Genomic DNA, 21,983 nt, shown 5'->3' on the forward strand with positions numbered 1-21,983 from the left:
TGCTTTTATTGTGTCAAATAAACTATTTTATATATATGTCAATGTGGCTACTAATGTTTCCGGAGCCCAGCCACGCCCACTGTGAAGGAGCCCAGCACCACCTCGCATCCTCCGAATCTCCTCCTTGCTCCCCGACGTCACAAAGCTAGAGTGTCATAATCTAGCGATGCGCTAGCTAGCGCATGCACAGTTTGGGCATAGTGTTTCGTTCCCTGAAGCTGATGCCAGCACAGGGAACGAACTGCGCATGCGCTAGCTCACGCATCGCGAGATTACGACGCTCTAGCTTTGTGACGTCGCGGAACCTGGAGGAGATTCGGAGGATGCGGGGCGGTGCTGGGCTCCTTCACAGTGGGCGTGGCTGGGCTCGAAGTCAGAGAACGCTGGACTCATCTCTCAAGCATGGAGGAGACAGGACTCATCTAAGGTTCATTTAGATATCTATAAAAAAAATTGGCACAATAAAAGCACACACACCCCAAAAATTGCATAAATCTGTTATTTACGACTGTTTAGCATATGATTAGTTATGCAGATTCTTGTCATGTAACTGTATTATTACTGTTTTGCTCCTAAAATTCTAAATTTTTATTTTTGTTAGTATTTTGTAAATGCACCTTTGTCTTTCAGCACTGCCTGAATCCTTCTGGGCATACTCTTGATCAGATTCAAGCATGTCTTGACCGAAACCTGTTCTCAGGTCTCTTCTACACATTGGGGCATACTGGTCGTTGTCATTTCATACTGGTTCATTGTCTTTGAACCATTTGTCTGCCAATCTCAATGTATGCTTTGGGTCATTGTCCTGCTGGAACACTATGTCCTCCTTTTCATACCCATAGTACTTGAGTGTGCGAAGTAACTTGTCTTCTAGGATAATCACATATAGCTTAGAATTGAGACCAGCATCGATCCTGGTCAAGTAGCTAATGCCTTTGGCTGTGAAACAATCCCATATCATCAGGCTTCCTCCACCGGACTTGACAGTTCCTTCAATTTCTTAATCCATTAGTCGCCTTTTCCCTTGTTTCTTGCATATCCATTTGCACTCATCAGAGCCCAGTCTATTGACTTTTGTCTCATCACTCCAAATCACACGTTTCTAATCTTCTACTGTCCACTGTTCGTACTTTTTTGCAAACTTGAGCCATTCCAGACATACGAGCCACCTCCACTGCCGCATTTGTAGCGCCAGAACTGATAGATGATAGGTGATGAGCTTACTTGTTGACTCTGATATTTTGCCTGGACGTCCTACTCTTGGCTTTTGAATGGATGGACGGACTTCATTTTGTATTCTTCCAACTGTCATGGCACACACATGATGCAGTTTAGCAATATTCTCTACCGAGATTTTGCTGTTGATGGGCTGGATGATGCTGTTTCTCTTTTCTTGTGAAATCTTCCTTATGGCTGCTCCTGGATTTGAACCAGTGACCTTTCGCTAGGGAATTAACCTAATAACACACTGAGCTATTAAAAAAAATGTGAGAACAGGTTGAAATTTGTAGTATACAAGTAGAAAATTATGTTTCCACCACCAGGACCAAAACAATAACAATGCAGTTAATTGAAAAGAATCTGCATCACTAATCATTTGCTAAATAGTTCCAAGTCCAATGTATGTATGAGATAGCCAAGATGATTGTCTATAAAATGATGGTAGTCTTACTTTCTAAGCTGCAGTGGATGGTGAGATATGGAGCCTGAAAGTCAAAAGTTTAAAGCATTGTTATCCTTTTGCTAGTCAGTGTATAATAATTTTGGAATTCTACATAGTTTAGTCTCTGTTCACATCTGCATTTATGTCAGGTTTACATTGGTTTTTAACAGCAAGAATAATGTAATGTGAAGTTCTCTTCTTACCATAAGATAAAGAACAACAGAAACCCAACAGAAATGTGATGGATTCAATTTTAAGTCAATGGGATCCATCAGGGATTCAGTAGAATATAACAGAAGCCGTGACATTAACATGAACAGAGCTTTACTGGCTCTTAGGTTCCTGAGAAAAAAACTAAATAATAGGCACATATAGCAATGATCGTGTAATGCTCCTACAGCTGTGAACATTCTATGGAATGGACTTTGACTGCAACTCTAGTAGTTCTAATGTAGAACTAATAAAAGTGCATTTTATATAATCACAGATTTCTAAAGTAATTTTATAATTGGGTTAAACAGCATCTACAATTGCTTTAATGATATCTAAATCAAGTAAAAACCCTCCTTATATATAGTTTGGGCCATTTCCCTCATGATGGCAATGTAGAAAGATCAGCTTTAATATTCTTGTCAGGTCTCTACTGAAAGCATCCATATGCTAGAATATAATCTAAAGAACACATTACTCTTTCCAGAATGTGCAGTGCTCCAGCACAGCAAAATATAACTTAGAAAATTAACCCTTTATATGTATGCTATTGGTTGGTAAGGAATGTATTGAGCGGATTCATTAGCTGATCCTGCTCAATCTGTTTAACCCTCAGATTCCACAGTCAATAGCAACCATGGCATCTTAGCTGTTAGACATCAGGATTGCAGTCCTTCTCTCTTCCAAGCTGCCTTACCGCAACATGATGGTGCCGATCAGTTGCTATAGCAGTCAGGTGGTCTTCTGAAAGCCCCCAGGCCTATCACATAAAAGCTTCTATTTCACCCTGTGAGTAAGGCCGCATGCACACGACCATGGTGTGTTTTGCGATCCGCAAAACACGGATGGCATCCGTGCGCGTTCTGCAATTTGCGGAACGGCACGGACAGCCTTCAATATAAATGCCTATTCTTGTCCGCAAAGCGCAGACAAGAATAGGACATGTTATATTTTTTTAGCGGGACCGCGGAATGGAGCAACGGATGCGGACAACACACGGAGTGCTGTCCGCATCTTTTGTGGCCCCATTGAAGTGAATGGGTCCGCATCCGAGCCGCCAAAACGGCGGCTCGGATGCGGATCCAAACATCGGCCGTGTGCATGAGGCCTTAATAGAATGCCAGTAAAATTGATATTCATAGCAATGCAGAAGTATTGCTGTAAATAGTACAAGTCTTAAGGGGACTAATAGAGAATAAAAAAATCAGCTGAATAACATTTTTTTAAAATTTGTAAAAACAAATTAAAAGAAATGTCTATTTCTCATATATTAAAAATAAAAAATAAATAAAAGTAAACATATTTGTTATTGCCGCAGTAGAAAATATCTCAAATATTAACATATTTATCAAACGTAGTGAACATCATAAGAAAAAAAATCCCCAGTGCCCGAATAACTGTTTTTCAGTCCCATGGTATAGTATTAATAAAGACTACAGCTTGCCCTGAAAAAAAAAATTGCTCTAAAACAGCTCCAACAGTGGAAAATTTTTTAAAAAAAGTTATGGTTACCAGAATATGTTGACCACAAAGCATTTTTTGTTAAAAAAAAAGAAAAGTTTTTTATCTTTTTAAATTTGTAAAACATATCAAAAACTATATAAATTTGGTATTGCCATAATCGCATTGAACTAAGAAAAACTGTTTCTCAATACATTATGCAATATAAAGCATTAAATGGTTCCAATAAAAAGTACAATTAAGGCCTCATGCACACAACAGTATTTTTTCACGGTCCGCAAAACGGGGTTCCGTTGTTCTGTGATCCGTTTCCGTTTTTTTGTCCGTGTGTCTTCCTTGATTTTTGGAGGATCACCAGACATGAAAAGTGAAAAAAAAATCTAAGTCAAGTTTGCCTTGAAAATGACAGGAAAAAGACGGACACGGATCACGGAAGCGAATGACAATCTTGTGTGCCTCCGTGTTTTTTCACGGAGCCATTGACTTGAATGGGTCCGCGAACCATTGTCCGTGGAAAAAATAGGACAGGTCATATTTTTTTGACGGACTGGAAACACGGATCACGGACGCGGATGACAAACGATGCATTTTCCGAGTTTTCAACGGACCAATTGAAAGTCAATGGGTCTGCAGAAAATTACGGAAAACGGAACAACGGACACGGAACACATCAACGGTCGTGTGCATGAGGCCTAAGCCTGTAAAAAACAAGCTTTGTTGATTTGTTGAGAAATAAAAAAAAAAACACTCTTTGAAGGAGGAGAGGGAAAAACAAAAACCGCATCTAAAATTTGCTTGGTCCTTATGGGATTAAAGGATACTCTAACACAGGGATGCTCAACGTGCGGCCCTCCAGCTGTTTCAAAACGACAACTCCCAGAGTGCCCTAGTAGATGTAGACTACCTACAGTCCCTTACTTAGGATATGTGCTGGGAATTGTAGTTTTGCAACAGCTGGAGTGCTGCAGGTTGGGCATCCCTGCTCTAACACAATAAAAATGTTTTCAGGGGTTGCACTGGTAAAAAAAATAAGAGAACTTAAACTCACCGATCCCTCATCACTGTTGTTCTTATAGTGACAGGGTTCTGCTGTCGTCTTCTTCCTGCTCTTTTCTTGACATTACACATAATGGCTGGGATTGCCACAAAGGTGCTGTATTAATTTTTCATCAAAATCTTGAAAAGCTCCATCACATGCAGTATTCTCTTGTAGAAGTGCTACGTCTACAGGGAATATACTGTTACACATAGATGCATGACTGAGCCACAAGAAGCTGTCACGGGGCGCCAAAGGCGCACTCGGTCTCCCATCAGCCGCAAACCTACTGCTTAGCTTCGGGAGCGAGGATCTGTGTTTGGCCTCGTTCCCAGGGTGGCTTTGCTAGCTGGGAGGCTCCCTGCTCCTAGGTCTGCCTTGAGCACCGAGCTGATCACTCGGTGCTCGACTTGTCTGTCTGTCGGTCATGTGACGCTGGCCACGTCACATGACCCTCAGACCCCACTATAAATACAGGCAGCCTGATGGCCACAGGTTGCCTGTTAATTCTAGGTTCCTGGCTATTTGTTGGACTACTTATTGACATGGAAAAGGATCTAGGAATTTTAATAAACAGCAAACTAAGCTGCAAAAACCAGTGTCAGGCAGCTGCTGCCAAGGCCAATAAGATAATGGGTTGCATCAGAAGGGGCATAGATGCCCGTGATAAGAACATAGTCCTACCACTTTACAAATCGCTAGTCAGACCACACATGGAGTACTGTGTACAGTTCTGGGCTCCTGTAAACAAGGCAGACATAGCAGAGCTGGAGAAGGTCCAGAGGAGGGCAACTAAAGTAATAACTGGAATGGGGCAACTACAGTACCCTGAAAGATTATCAAAATTAGGGTTATTCACTTTAGAAAAAAGACGACTGAGGGGAGATCTAATTAATATGTATAAATATATCAGGGGTCAGTACAGAGATCTATCCCATCATCTATTTATCCCCAGGACTGTGACTGTGACGAGGGGACATCCTCTGCGTCTGGAGGAAAGAAGGTTTGTACACAAACATAGAAAAAGATTCTTTACGGTAAGAGCAGTGAGACTATGGAACTCTCTGCCTGAGGAGGTGGTGATGGTGAGTACAATAAAGGAATTCAAGAGGGGCCTGGATGTATTTTTGGAGCGTAATAATATTACAGGCTATAGCTACTAGAGAGGGGTCGTTGATCCAGGGAGTTATTCTGATCGCCTGATTGGAGTCTGGAAGGAATTTTTTATTCCCCTAAAGTGGGGAAAATTGGCTTCTACCTCAAAGGTTCTTTTCTGCCTTCCTCTGGATCAACTTGCAGGATAACAGGCCGAACTGGATAGACAAATGTCTTTTTTCGGCCTTATGTACTATGTTACTATGTTACTATGTTACTATGTTACTGAATACTCACCTGATCCTGTTCCCTGACGATCCTTTGCCTGCTCCTCCTGTACTGCGCATCCCTCCTGGTATTGTGACCTCGGCTCCCACCTGACTACTCTTTGCGGACTCCTCTGGTACTTCTCTACTGTCCTGGTATTTGACCCCGGCTTCTCCTGACCATTCTTTGCTTAACCCTTTGTACTGCGTAGCTCTCTTGGTTCTGACCCGGTCCGTTCACTTTCCGTATTTTGTCTTGTCTGTCTTCCCTGCACATATCCTAAGTAAGGGACTGTCGTCCAGTTGTCCCCTGTCATCAGGACTCGTGAGGCAAGTAGGCAGGGCCAGGGGTGAGGGTGGAGCGCAGTGGTCACTATCCTTCCCCCTGTGTGTGTGTGGACGAGACCGTTACAGAAACCAAATAGACTACAATTTGGGTTCAAGCGCACGCTAATATACAGATAGAATGCACAATCTAAATTTATATAATTGTTTTAAAGAGCAAAAAGGAAAGAGGAACCTGACTCACAAAATCGGATCTTGCCCTGCTAAAGAAATACACTTGGGAAACATGGATTTCTTCAATAAAAGAACAGGTAAAGGGTGCATCGCAAAAACAATATAATATTTGAAAATATGTGCAAAATTCTACGCAAAATAGAGGTCACTATGATATGCCATCAATGTTAGATAGGAGCCGGACCCAAAGGTGAGACCTAGCTCGAGTACGGGACCCCCAGTGTGAAAAAGAGCACACTGCATGTGTGGCATGCCCTACATTCATCGCTATAGGAGTTCCAAAAATAGCTTGCTGTTTTTGGACGTCCTATAGCTGTGAATGGAGAACGCATTGCGCAAGTGTGGCCACCTCTCCATTCGCCTCTATGAGATGGCTGAAAATAGCCAAGCCAATGCTCAGCTATTTTCAGAACTCACATGGCAGTGAACAGAGGGTGGCCATGGATGTTCAGCTGCTCTTTGTTCACATCGGCGGTCCTTTCTGGAGGTACAGTAGGAACAGACCCAGAGGTGCGACCTGTACCCATCTGGCATTTATGGCATATCTTGGCATATACCATCAATGCCCCAGATGGGCCAAGCCCTTAAACAACCACAGAAGCACTGTAGTCTGACAACAATTCAGATGTGATTGAATCGGCATAGGCATGTGACCCCAAATGTGTTCTCTCATTACTGCACGTTACAATCTATAACATATTAGCCTCCGAATGCTGCAGCCATTAGATGAAAATCTCATCCCATAGAAAGTAGGACAGCATCCATAGACATATATAAAACAAGATGAAAATAAATGGTGGGCTGTCTCTTATAAGGGGAAAATGATGTCCCACTTGTGTAAAAAGCAAGCCTCCATAGATCATCCTCTTGGCTCCTTCCTTTAGATAATATCTACTTAGCCCTGTGATGTATCAATAGCTGCTAATGGGAGCTGGGAAATTGCAGAACTATTCTATTATTCTGGTTTAGGGATGAGCAGTTTAATATTATGTAGAGATACAGCCAGCCCAGTCAATATGCTCTGCAATATCAAAGATAGTATAACGGATGCAGAACTAAATGAACACTGACATTGTTATTACATCCAAGGAATATCACTCCTTCCCAACACATAGATTTCATGTTTCAAGCTGGAGAGAGATGAAATTGTCCCATGGATAATCCAGTTATGCAGCTGCCTTGGGTCCTAAACTGATCTACATTTGCTAAGTTTGGGTTTCTTTAGCAGAAAACTGTCAAGCTGTGGTTATTTAAGGACTCAGAATCTGGTACCTGGCTTACTTAATGTTAATGATTCTGCAATAACATCATTTTCATGGTGCTTGCACATTATAAAGCATAATCCATTACAGATATGGATTACTTTGTCACTTAAATTCAAACATCGGTGGAGTGATTCACAACAGATTTGAAAGTAAAATTTTAACCCCTCCGCTGTTGGAAATTTTTGATTAAAAAAGCTTGTGTAGAGAGCAATCACGGCATTCACCGGTACTGTAAAACTGCGATCTTTATTGCTTCCATTGAAGGTTTAACAAAATAGTAAAAAAAAATACATTAGGTGGCCAACGGCTGTTTCTCATGCACATACACTTTCTCAAGGCCCTGAGAAAGTATCTGTGCAAGCGAAATGGCCTGATGTGTATTTTTAATATTGTGTTAAACCTGCTATGGAACCGGGTGTCTGCTGCTCAAAGCAGCAGACCCCCTACAGCTATGGTGCCCACTGCATGCACCAGCAGGCGCCATTTTTTTATGCCCGGCCGCCAACGTAAATTTACGTTAAGCGGTCTGGAAAAGGATAATGGGAACCTGTCATCAACTTTATGCTGACCGTACTGAGGGCAGTATAAAGTAGTGACAGAAATGCTGATTTCAGCGGTGTGTCACTCATGAGCTAATAGTAAGTGGTTGCTGAGAACCAGCATCATAATCATTGCAGCCCAGGCCTTGAAAAGAGTCACATCCACCTGAGAAGAGTCCTTGTTATTCATAATCTCCTGCTCTCCCGCCCATCTGCTGATCCAGGGGAGGGCTGGCAGCCTTAGTCCTGGGGGGCAAATCCAGTCAAGTGGCCCATTTTTAGCCCCGCCCATTATTAAAAGCCCCTCCTACATATAATAGGCCACTCCCAACACACACTGTACAGCTGACATTCTATAGTTGAGGCTTGTCTACACATCATACGGAGAGAGGAGGGTCTGTCATGGCTGCACTGCCTGCTTATATAAGCTACAGCCAGGAAGCTCCTCCGCTCTCCTCCCTCCCCTGATCCTGCTCAAGGCTTGTGGTTTCCCCCCACCATCGGCCAACCGCCCGTGGCCTGCTGCCCCCTTTCGTCGTCCTCACCCAGCTCTGAATCCTCCTTCTGCAAATGGCAGGAGGAGGAGCCGGAGCATCTCCTCTCCTACATAGCACCACATACCTCTTACATCCAGTGATGTCACCTTTGATGTAGACGTTCTCTTTCCTCATTTTCTCCATTCAGACCAGACCGCCATGATGATTTTTCTGCCATCTCCCGTCTCTGCAGAGATTGAGAAACAGACATTAGTTTCCTGCCACCCCCAATACTATACTGCAGAAACAGTCCCCCTGGAAATACTACTACCACACAGATAGTGCCCCCAATACTGTACCCGCTATGCCCCCAATACTATACTGCAGAAACAGTACCCCTGGGAATACTACTACCACACAGATAGTGCCCCCTTAACCCCTTAAGGACACAGCCTTATTACACCTTAGGACCAGGCCATTTTTTGCAAATCTGACCAGTGTCACTTTAAGTGCTGATAACTTTAAAACGCTTTGACTTATCCAGGCCGTTCTGAGATAGTTTTTTCGGCACATATTGTACTTCATGACACTGGTAAAATGAAGTCAAAAAAAATTTTTTTTTTGCACCAAATAATAACTAATTTAACAAAAATTTGGAAAAATTTGCAAATTTCAAAGTTTCAGTTTCTCTACTTCTGTAATACATAGTAATAACCCTAAAAATTGTGATGACTTTATATTCCCCATATGTCTACTTCATGTTTGAATTATTTTGGGAATGATATTTTATTTTTTGGGGATGTTACAAGGCTTAGAAGTTTAGAAGCAAATCTTGAAATTTTTCAGAAATTTACAAAAACCTAATTTTTAGGGACCACTACAGCTCTGAAGTCACTTTGCGAGGCTTACATAATAGAAACCACCCAAAAATGACCCCATTCTATAAACTACACCCCTCAAGGTATTCAAAACTGATTTTACAAACTTTGTTTACCCTTTAGGTGTTGCACAAGAGTTATTGGCAAATGGGGATGAAATTTGAGAATTTCATTTTTTTGCCAAATTTTCCATTTTAACCCATTTTTTCCACTAACAAAGCAAGGGTTAACAGCCAAACAAGACTGTATCTTTATTGCCCTGACTCTGCCGTTTACAGAAACACCCCATATGTGGCCGTAAACTACTGTACGGCCACACAGCGGGGCGTAGAGTGAAAGGTGCGCCATATGGTTTGTGGAAGGCAGGTTTTGCTGGACTGGTTTTTTGACACCATGTCCCATTTGAAGCCCCCCTGATGCAACCCTAGAGTAGAAACTCCATAGAAGTGACCCCATCTAAGAAACTACACCCCTCAAGGTATTCAAAACTGATTTTACAAAGTTTGTTAACCCTTTAGGTGTTGCACAATATTTAATGGAAAATAGAGATACAATTTCAAAATTTCACTTTTTTGGCAGATTTTCCATTTTAATATTTTTTTTCCAGTTACAAAGCAAGGGTTAACAGCCAAACAAAACTCATTATTTATGGCCCTGATTCTGTAGTTTACAGAAACACCCCATATGTGGTCGTAAACTGCTGTACGGGCACACAGCAGGGCGCAGAAGGAAAGGAATGCCATACGATTTTTGGAAGGCAGATTTTGCTGGACTGTTTTTTTTGACACCATGTCCCATTTGAAGCCCCCCTGATGCACCCCTAGAGTAGAAACTCCATAAAAGTGACCCCATCTAAGAAACTACATCCCTCAAGGTATTCAAAACTGATTTTACAAACTTTGTTAACCCTTTAGGTGTTGCACAAGATTTAATGGAAAATAGAGATACAATTTCAAAATTTCACTTTTTTGGCAGATTTTCCATTTTAATATTTTTTTTCCAGTTACAAAGCAAGGGGTTAACAGCCAAACAAAACTCATTATTTATGGCCCTGATTCTGTAGTTTACAGAAACACCCCATATGTGGTCGTAAACTGCTGTGCGGGCACACGACAGGGTGCAGAAGGAAAGGAATGCCATACAGTTTTTGTAAGGCAGATTTTGCTGGACTGGTTTTTTTGACACCATGTCCCATTTGAAGCCCCCCTGATGCACCCCTAGAGTAGAAACTCCATAAAAGTGACCCCATCTAAGAAACTACACCCCTCAAGGTATTCAAAACTGATTTTACAAACTTTGTTAACCCTTTAGGTGTTGCACAAGATTTAATGGAAAATAGAGATACAATTTCAAAATTTCACTTTTTTGGCAGATTTTCCATTTTAATATTTTTTTTCCAGTTACAAAGCAAGGGGTTAACAGCCAAACAAAACTCATTATTTATGGCCCTGATTCTGTAGTTTACAGAAACACCCCATATGTGGTCGTAAACTGCTGTGCGGGCACACGACAGGGCGCAGAAGGAAAGGAATGCCATACAGTTTTTGTAAGGCAGATTTTGCTGGACTGGTTTTTTTGACACCATGTCCCATTTGAAGCCCCCTGATGCACCCCTAGAGTAGAAACTCCAAAAAAGTGACCCCATTTTAGAAACTACGGGATAGGGTGGCAGTTTTGTTGGTACTAGTTTAGGGTACATATGATTTTTGGTTGCTCTATATTACACTTTTTGTGAGGCAAGGTAACAAGAAATAGCTTTTTTGGCACCATTTTTTTTTTTTGTTATTTACAACATTCATCTGACAGGTTAGATCATGTGGTGGTAGTTTTATAGAGCAGGATGTCACGGACGCGGAGATACCTAATATGTATACAATTTTTTTATTTATGTAAGTTTTACACAATGAATTCATTTTTAGAACAAAAAAAAGTTTTAGTGTCTCCATAGTCTAAGAGCCATAGTTTTTTCAGTTTTTGGGCAATTATCTTAAGTAGGGTCTCATTTTTTGCGGGATGAGATGACGGTTTGATTGGCACTATTTTGGGGTGCATATGACTTTTTGATTGCTTGCTATTACACTTTTTGTGACGTAAGATGACAAAAAAATTGCTTTTTTTACACCGTTTTTATTTTTATTTTTTTACGGTGGTCATCTGAGGGGTTAGGTCATGTGATATTTTTATAAAGCCGGTCGATACGGACGCGGCGATACCTAATATGTATACTTTTTTTTTATTTATGTAAGTTTTACACAATGATTTTAAAAAAAATCATGTTTTAGTGTTTCCATAGTCTAAGAGCCATCGTTTTTTCAGTTTTGGGGCGATTGTCTTGGGTAGGGTATAATTTTTGCGGGATGAGATGACGGTTTGATTGTTATAATTTTGGCGTACATACGACTTTTTTGATCACTTTTATTACCTTTTTTGGGAAGTAAGGTGGGCAAAATTTCAATTTCATCATAGTTTTTTATTTTTTATTTTTATGGCGTTCACCGTTCCGGTAAAGTAACATGACAGTTTTATAGATCAGGTCGTTACGGACGCGGCGATACCAAACATGTGTAGGGAATTTTATTTTTTTTCATTTTTAATCAGTGATAAATGTGATTTTTGATTTTTATTTTATTTTCACTTTTTTTCACTTTCTTTTTGACCCAGACCCACTTGGTTCTTGAAGATCCAGTGGGTCTGATGTCTGTATAATACAGTACAGTACAATATATATTGTACTGTACTGTATTTTACACTTTGTCTGAACAGATCTATGCCTTTTAGCACAGATCTGTTCATTACCATGGACAGCAGGATGCCTGAGTACTGGTCAGAACTTCGCAGATGGGGAAGGATAAGGACAGGGCTGTCGGGGGGCTGTCTGGGGGCTCTCTCCCTCTCCATCGGGAGGCTGCAAAGGCACAGCAGCCCCACGATGGGAGAGGGAGGGAGCTCCCTGAGCTGTTAACCTTTTCCATACAGCGGTCCGTACGGACCGCGGTATGGAAAGGGTTAAACGGCTGACATCTCATCGCAGATGTCAGCCGTTTATACCAGGGTGTCAGCAATGTGCTGACACCCTGGTATACCCACTGTACACCAACGATTATTCATAGAGAGGCGGGCTGGGGATCGCATAGTGCCAGCCCCCCATAGTGACATCCCCCTTATAGTGCCAGCTCCCCCATAGTGCCAGCCCCTCCATAGTGCCAGCCCCCCAATAGTGCCAGCCCCCTTATAGTGCCAGATCCCCCATAGTGTCAGCCCCCCCCATAGTGCTAGCTCCCCCATAGTGCCAGCCCCCCTATAGTGCCAGCCCCCCCATAGTGCCAGTTCCCCCCCATAGTGCCAGCTCCCCCATAGTGCCAGCCCCCTTATAGTGCCAGCCCCCCCATAGTGTCAGCCCCCCCATAGTGCCAGCCCCCCCATAGTGCCAGCTCCCCCTATAGTGCCAGCTCCCCCCATAGTGCCCCCCCATAGTGCTAGCTCTTCCATAGTGCCAGCCCCCCCTATAGTGCCAGCTCCCCCATAGTGCCAGCCCCCCATAGTGCCAGCCCCCCCATAGTGCCAGCCCCCCCTATAGTGGCAGCTCCCCCTATAGTGCCAGCTCCCCCATAGTGCCAGCTCCCCCATAGTGCCAGCCCCCCCTATAGTGCCAGCTCCCCCTATAGTGCCCCCCCATAGTGCTAGCTCCCCCATAGTGCCAGATCCCCCCCATAGTGCCAGCTCCCCCCCATAGTGCCAGCCCCCCCTATAGTGCAAGCCCCCCCTATAGTGCCAGATCCCCCCCATAGTGCCAGATCCCCCCCCATAGTGCCAGCCCCCCCTATAGTGCCAGCTCCCCCTATAGTGCCAGATCCCCCCCCATAGTGCCAGATCCCCCCCCCCCCCCATAGTGCCTGATCCCCCCCCCATAGTGCCAGCCCCCCGCAAAGAAGAAAAAAAAAACCCACTAATACTTACCTCCATCAGCAGCGATGCAAGCCTCTTCCGGCCTGTGTCCCTGCTGTGTGCTGCCCGATTCAGGCGTTGCAATGAAAATGAGGTCATTTCGCTGCCTGAGCCGGCCTCTGATAGGCTGCAGGCATTAGTGCCTGCGGCCTATCAGAAGAACAGGGGAGGGACACGCCTCTCCCTCCCCTGCCCCACAGCACACAGCACGGCCGCAATTACATCCAGGGCCGCGCTGCCTGTGGTGATCGGCGGTGCGGCCCTGAAGAATAAAAAATAAAAAAAATATTTTTTTAAAGACGGGCGGCCCAGCGGTATGGAAAGGGTTAAACGGCTGTCATCGCATCGCAGATGTCAGCCGTTTATACCAGGGTGTCAGCAATGTGCTGACACCCTGGTATACCCACTGTACACCAACGATTATTCATAGAGAGGCGGGCTGGGGATCGCATAGTGCCAGCCCCCCCATAGTGACATCCCCCTTATAGTGCCAGCTCCCCCATAGTGCCAGCCCCTCCATAGTGCCAGCCCCCCAATAGTGCCAGCCCCCTTATAGTGCCAGATCCCCCATAGTGCCAGCCCCTCCCCCCATAGTGCTAGCTCCCCCATAGTGCCAGCCCCCCTATAGTGCCAGCCCCCCCATAGTGCCAGTTCCCCCCCATAGTGCCAGCTCCCCCATAGTGCCAGCCCCCTTATAGTGCCAGCCCCCCCATAGTGTCAGCCCCCCCATAGTGCCAGCCCCCCCATAGTGCCAGCTCCCCCTATAGTGCCAGCTCCCCCCATAGTGCCCCCCCATAGTGCTAGCTCTTCCATAGTGCCAGCCCCCCCTATAGTGCCAGCTCCCCCATAGTGCCAGCCCCCCATAGTGCCAGCCCCCCCATAGTGCCAGCCCCCCCTATAGTGGCAGCTCCCCCTATAGTGCCAGCTCCCCCATAGTGCCAGCTCCCCCATAGTGCCAGCCCCCCCCTATAGTGCCAGCTCCCCCTATAGTGCCCCCCCATAGTGCCAGCTCCCCCCCATAGTGCCAGCCCCCCCTATAGTGCAAGCCCCCCCTATAGTGCCAGATCCCCCCCATAGTGCCAGCCCCCCCTATAGTGCCAGCTCCCCCTATAGTGCCAGATCCCCCCCCATAGTGCCAGATCCCCCCCCCCCATAGTGCCTGATCCCCCCCCCCATAGTGCCAGCCCCCCGCAAAGAAGAAAAAAAAAAACCACTAATACTTACCTCCATCAGCAGCGATGCAAGCCTCTTCCGGCCTGTGTCCCTGCTGTGTGCTGCCCGATTCAGGCGTTGCAATGAAAATGAGGTCATTTCGCTGCCTGAGCCGGCCTCTGATAGGCTGCAGGCATTAGTGCCTGCGGCCTATCAGAAGAACAGGGGAGGGACACGCCTCTCCCTCCCCTGCCCCACAGCACACAGCACGGCCGCAATTACATCCAGGGCCGCGCTGCCTGTGGTGATCGGCGGTGCGGCCCTGAAGAATAAAAAATAAAAATAAAATTTTTTTAAAGACGGGCGGCCCAGCGGCCGTTTATTTAGGGCGGCCTGGGGGGCAATTGTCTCCCTGCCCCCCGGCCCAGCCCGCCCCTGCTGATGACTGACAGTCTTCTACCTAGTTTTCTCCCTTTCTCTCTAGGAGAGAACTGCCAACCATCAGCAGATGGGCGGGAGCAGGGGCGTAGCTAAAGGGGGTGCAGAGGTAGCAGTTGCTACCGGGCCCAGGAGCCTGAGGGGGCCCAAAAACCCTTGTGCCACATAAGACACTGGCATTATAGAAAGTGCATGCTGGTCAATTTACACCTCTGGTTGGCGGGAAGGGGTTAGGTCAAGAATATGGCATGAGGGGGTGCCCTTTCAATGTTTGCCTCTGGCAGCAGGAAGGCTATGTGCTCCCCTGCCCCTTGCCAACAAGCACTAAGGGAATGGGGGCCCAAGCTGAACTCTTGCACCAGGGCCCGTGAACCTTTAGCTACGCCCCTGGGCGGGAGAGCAGGAGACTATGAATAACCAGGACTCTTCTCAGGTAGATTTGACTCTTTTCAAGGCCTGGGCTGCAATTATTATGATGCTGGTTCTCGGTAACCACTTACTTTTAGCTCATGAGTGACACATCACTGAGACCAGCATTTCTGTCACTATTTTATACTGTCCTCAGTTCGGTCAGCATAAAGTGGATGACAGGTTCCCTTTAAAGCAGTGATGAATACATATGACCTTTTTCTGTTAGAGCACATAAAGCATAACAAATGCTTCAGTTTTTCAAGTTATGCTACCCCCTGTTGGTATTTTATGTCCCAACTTGAAAGTCCACCTAATGTAGTAAGTGCTGCTGGTCGCACATGTTCAGTAGATTATTCTCACCAGTCAGATCTTGTTAAAAACAAGCAGCAAAATGATTATTGCTATTGTGCAGGCCGGAAGAATAAGAATTGGTGCAGTAGAAGCAGCTTCTCACCAAAACTGGATACCTTAGGCCTCTTTCACACTTGCGTTGTCCGGATCCGGCGTGTACTCCACTTGCCGGAATTACACTCCGGATCCGGAAAAACGCAAGTGTACTGAAAGCATTTGAAGACGGAACCGTCTTCCAAATGCTTTCAGTGTTACTATGGCACCCAGGACGCTATTAAAGTCCTGGTTGCCATAGTAGGAGCGAGGAGCGGGGGAGCGGTATACTTACAGTCCGTGCGGCTCCCGGGGCGCTCCAGAATGACGTCAGAGCGCCCCATGCGCATGGATGACGTGATCCATGCGATCACGTGATCCATGCGCTTGGGGCGCCCTGACGTCACTCTGGAGCGCCCGGGGAGCCGCACGGACGGTAAGTACACTGCTCCCCCGCTCCCCGCTACACTTACCATGGCTGTCAGGACTTTAGCGTCCCGGCAGCCATGGTAACCATTCAGAAAAAGCTAAATGTCGGCTCCGGCAATGCGCCGAAACGACGTTTAGCTTAAGGCCGGATCCGGATCAATGCCTTCCAATGGGCATTAATTCCGGATCCGGCCTTGCGGCAAGTGTTCCGGATTTTTGGCCGGAGCAAAAAGCGCAGCATGCTGCGGTATTTTCTCCGGCCAACAAACGTTCCGTACCGGAACTGAAGACATCCTGATGCATCCTGAACGGATTACTCTCCATTCAGAATGCATTAGGATAATCCTGATCAGGATTCTTCCGGCATAGAGCCCCGACGACGGAACTCTATGCCGGAAGACAATAACGCAGGTGTGAAAGAGCCCTTAGGTGGACGTTCTGAGAGGGATTCAGAAGAACACCATGTGTGAAGTATTATTCGTAGACAAATCTTTAGGGAACATTCATATGAGATGTAAAATGACCAAAAAAAATTGCCAAATCTTTAGCAAAACCTGCATTTGGAAAATCTCTGTCAGGAACTTACCCAGCCATTTTCCTTGCACGAACTATAAGGAGTCATTCAGGTCCTTTTATCAGCATCCAATCCCAGAGCTATAAAGCTGACTTAGGTCTGGCACTTACTGCTTCTAAATGCCTGTGATTCTGTTTCCCTGGCTCCTGTTAGTTCAGTGTTATCAGAACTGTGCTTTATATCTATTGAACCATCCTCTGTATTAACCTTAGCTTGTTTCAGGATTAACCTGTTGTCTACTAATTAGGTTTCTACTGATTCTCCTGACTTTGGCTCATTGGTTTGATTTTAGATTAACCTCTTGTATACTGATTAGGTTTCTACTGATTCTCCTGGCTTTGACTCCTCAGCTTGTTTCTGGATAAGGTTCTTCTTTTCTTCTGTTTTGGCTTCTACTTCTTCTCCTGGCTTAGACTCAGGTTTGTTATACTCACCTGCTACTCCTTTAGCATCTGAAAGGTCTGCTACCTGTGGTGCGCTTGCACCTCTTTTCTGCCACCTTACCCCACAGACATAACCTGAGTCCCAATGAAGAAGCCCAATTGGCCAAGCAGTAGGTTCTGGTGAACACCTAGTGGTAGCCTTAGATCTATTAACTGCAGTAGTGAATAAAGATAGGTAGCAAAGTTAGAGTTTGCTGCACAACTGTTTCTTACAATCTCATCCACTTTGCTGGTACTGCAGGTTTTCCGTTCACAAATCCGGACATAAAAATCTACAGTGTATACATTCCATTTATATCTCAAGTTACACCTAATGCTTTTTTTGGGTACGTACACCTAAGAGTTATATTATCCTCATAAATGTAATTGGCCTATTATCTTGTCCCTTTATATAGTCATAGAGCTCCTCAGTGACTGCTAATATAAGCATCAGGGAGGAACATTATACCATATATTATATCCTTTGAACATATAACCATTTACTTTACCAAGTCAGAAAAAGAGCAGTATAGCAGCAAAAAGCAAATATAAAAATAGGGTGTATGCCTCAGAAGTCTAGGCTCCAAAAGCCTTTGATTCAATGTATTCAAATAGGGAAGCAGCATTCCAAAAGTCTTCTCAAAAAGTGATTTATTTACCCAATGAACAGTGAGGCCTTAGTCACTCTATGGAACTATTGGAACTATTATTAAGTATGACTTAAAAATGGTTCTAGGAAGGAATGAAACTTTTGGAGTGCTGCTTCCTTATTGGGATACGTAAGCACATACACTTGTTCAGTAAGGCTACTTTCACACTAGCGTTCAGAGCGGGTCCGTCTGATGTCTGCTCAGACAGATCCGCTCCTATAATGCAGACGTTTGTATCCGTTCAGAACGGATCCGTCTGCATTATAGTTTAAAAAAAATTCTAAGTCTGAAAGTAGCCTGAACGGACCCGTCCAGACTTTACATTGAAAGTCAATGGGGGACGGATCCGTTTGAAGATTGAGCCATATGGTGTCATCTTCAAACGGATCCGTCCCCATTGACTTACATTGTAAGTCTGTACGGATCCGCTTGCCTCCGCACGGCCAGGCCGACACCCGAACGCTGCAAGCAGCGTTCAGGTGTCCGCCTGCTGAGCGGAGGACAAACTGTGCCAGACTGATGCATTCTGAGCGGATCCGCGTCCACTGAGAATGCATTAGGGCAGTACGGATGCGTTCGGGGCCGCTTGTGAGAGCCTTCAAACGGAGCTCACAAGCGGAGCCCCGGACGCTAGTGTGAAAGTAGCCTAAGACAATTAGATAACATTTAAAATAATGTGCATATTGTCTATTATTCCTTCACCATTGTTCTCAGTGAAGAAGATGGTTATTAATGACAAAAAATTAACAGGAATATTAAACTTCAGCAGGAGCAGGAGAAAAACCTCTCAAAGAAATGCATTATAGGGGAACAATTCATTAATTAATTGTCATCCTATTTAAGTCAAAGGGAGCAGTGCTGTAGTAGTGACTGTGAGCTCCCTCCTCTACAGTGTTGATGGTGCAGTGTAGCTCCAGCACCAACTTCAAGCAGGCCGCTGATCTGCGGGGGTGGGAGGTGCCAGACCCCCACCAATCAGCTAGGGATGGCCTATCCTGAGGATAGCCATCACTTACTAGAGGCTGGACAACCCTTTTAAAGATGGAAACTGAATCAAAGCTTTCATTAAAAAAAAACTTCATATGGAACAGCCAATTTATTAGTAAATTAACTAATTATGCCCACAGATACTTTGTATCATGACATTCTGTACAACAGAACACTTATGTTATATTTAATTATATACATTATGTACAGTCGTGGCCAAAAGTTTTGAGAATGACACAGATATTAGTTTTCACAAAGTTTGCTGCTAAACTGCTTTTAGATCTTTGTTTCAGTTGTTTCTGTGATGTAGTGAAATATAATTACACGCACTTCATACGTTTCAAAGGCTTTTATCGACAATTACATGACATTTATGCAAAGAGTCAGTGTTTGCCGTGTTGGCCCTTCTTTTTCAGGACCTCTGCAATTCGACTGGGCATGCTCTCAATCCACTTCTGGGCCAATTCCTGACTGATAGCAACCCATTCTTTCATAATCACTTCTTGGAGTTTGTCAGAATTAGTGGGTTTTTGTTTGTCCACCCGCCTCTTGAGGATTGACCACAAGTTCTCAATGGGATTAAGATCTGGGGAGTTTCCAGGCCATGGACCCAAAATGTCAACGTTTTGGTCCCCGAGCCACTTAGTTATCACTTTTGCCTTATGGCACGGTGCTCCATCGTGCTGGAAAATGCATTGTTCTTCACCAAACTGTTGTTTGATTGTTGGAAGAAGTTGCTGTTGGAGGGTGTTTTGGTACCATTCTTTATTCATGGCTGTGTTTTTGGGCAAAATTGTGAGTGAGCCCACTCCCTTGGATGAGAAGCAACCCCACACATAAATGGTCTCAGGATGCTTTACTGTTGGCATGACACAAGACTGATGGTAGCGCTCACCTTTTCTTCTCCGGACAAGCCTTTTCCATTCTCCAGAGGTGGGACCCACACCTATATAACATTAAAGTTCAATATATGTTTCTAGAAGAAAAAAGGAGCACAATTAGTTTCAATACATACTTAGGCCTCTTTCACACTACAGTATGTCAAATTCCGTTTTTCACGGATCCGTTGTTCCGTCTTTTGGTTCCGTTGTGTCTTCGTTTATGTTTCGTATGTCCGCAAAAACCTTTCAGTATGGTTTCCGTATGGTTTCCGTATACGATCCATTTTTCACGGATCCAAAACAGAAGAAAAAAAAAATTTGACATTATCATTTTGAACACATCCCCTTTTTCACTCCCCCTATTTAGCTTGGTCATGTGATCGTTGTGACTCCATTTTATGCAGCTACTTGCAGCATTGAGAGCGTACTTGGAGTCCTGTGTTTGGCAGACATTGGTTTCTGGCTACAATTTTCTGTTGCATCATGGCTGAGGAGGAAATGGTTCTCTTGTGCTGGCTGATTTCTCAGGAACACGGACATCAGCCTACTATGGTGAACGTGGAACCGAGGAGGAGGCGTTGGGTTCACCCAATTGTCTCTCAGGGGCGCAGGAAGGGTCATTTCCACACGCCGTACATGGATCTGTGACACCATCCTGAGAAATTTTATGGGTATTGTCGTATATGTCTGTGAGCAGCTTTGATTTGTTGTTAGTGTCTCTGTGCCCTGGCCTCACATACCAGGACATACATCTGAGGAGCTGCATTTCTCCAGAGGAACGGCTAATCGTCACGTTGAGGTATGTATATTTATAATTATTTATATATTTATTTGATAGTGTAGATGCAATGTGATCATGTGCCTCTAACGATAAATGTAAAATGTGGGGTGTTACAGTATATGTGTGTTGCATTATGCTTTTTTTGATTGTGTCTTTCAGATTTTTGGCAACTGGGAATTCATTTTCATCTCTGCATTATGAGTTCCTGCTGGGAGTCTCAACAATTTCTGGGATCGTTAGTCAAACCTGTGATTTGATTTGGCAGCGACTCCGGGAAGCGGTGATGCCAGAGCCCAAGGCTGAGGATTGGATCCGAATTGCTGAGGGTTTTCATGTCAATGCACATTTTCCAAACTGCATTGGGGCACTGGATGGCAAACACATACGTGTTAAGACGCCTCCTCACTCAGGGTCCCGGTACTACAATTATAAACAGTATTTTTCTGTCGTGCTAATGGCCTTGGCCGACAGTACGTACAAGTTTATAATTGTGGATATTGGGGCCTATGGGAGCACAGCAGATGCGCGCATTTTCAGGACTTCTAGAATGTGTGAGAGACTTCGAGCCAACCAGCTTGCCCTACCAGAGCCCAGATTGCTGCCAGGTTCTGCGGGACCACCGGCTCCATTTGTTATTGTGGCTGATGAAGACTTTGCTTTGACACCACATGTCATGCGGCCCTTCCCCAGATTCAACCTGGATGACAGCAGACGTATATTTAACTATCGGCTGAGTCGAGCACGTCGGTATGATGAATGTGCATTTGGAATACTCTCACAAAAATGGAGAGTATTACTGTCATCCAAACAGATGTTCCCGGACAATGCCACTCTGGTTATTAAAGCATGTGTGCTCCTCATGATGCTCCGTCAGAAATTGATGATGTTGCACCTGGTACTTCTTCATCATCTGGAGTGTTGGACCAGACCCTACATGGACCACCTGGAACAGCAGGGCTTGCATACAATCCATCGGCAGTGACCATGCTTGCACAGTACAGGTACATTAGCGGATTTATCCAAGCTATACTGTTCGCAGCCAAATGATAGGGTGGCACGTTTTCACAATACTAACCAAGCATGTGCACTACTGATGTATCGCAGGGTTGGTGTAACCACGGACACGTGACAGGGATTTAAATGTTTATCCTACGGTTTTATGTTTACATACAGGGACTAAATATATGCAGATATACTGCTGTTTATTAAGAATCTACAACTCAAAGCATGTCCAGACATAATATAGCTACCTGCTTACAGCAGGCCATGATGGAAATTATACTATTCCTACAGCAGGACAGGCTGCTGTCATCAATCATTAAGTGACCAGTAATAAAGCCTTTTAATTCCATACAGAAAAAAAGGTTGCTTTATGGAAAAAACGGTTATTGCATCAATCATTTACATGTGCTTTTTACAATGCATTAAAATATATCCGTAGTCCCCCACAAATATTACTAATAACGCATACAAGGACGGTGATTAAAACATTGTTTGAAACTTAATACATACTATTCAAAA

The sequence above is a fragment of the Bufo bufo genome, chromosome 1 (assembly GCF_905171765.1).
Source record: "Bufo bufo chromosome 1, aBufBuf1.1, whole genome shotgun sequence".
NCBI classification, from domain to species: Eukaryota; Metazoa; Chordata; class Amphibia; order Anura; family Bufonidae; genus Bufo; species Bufo bufo.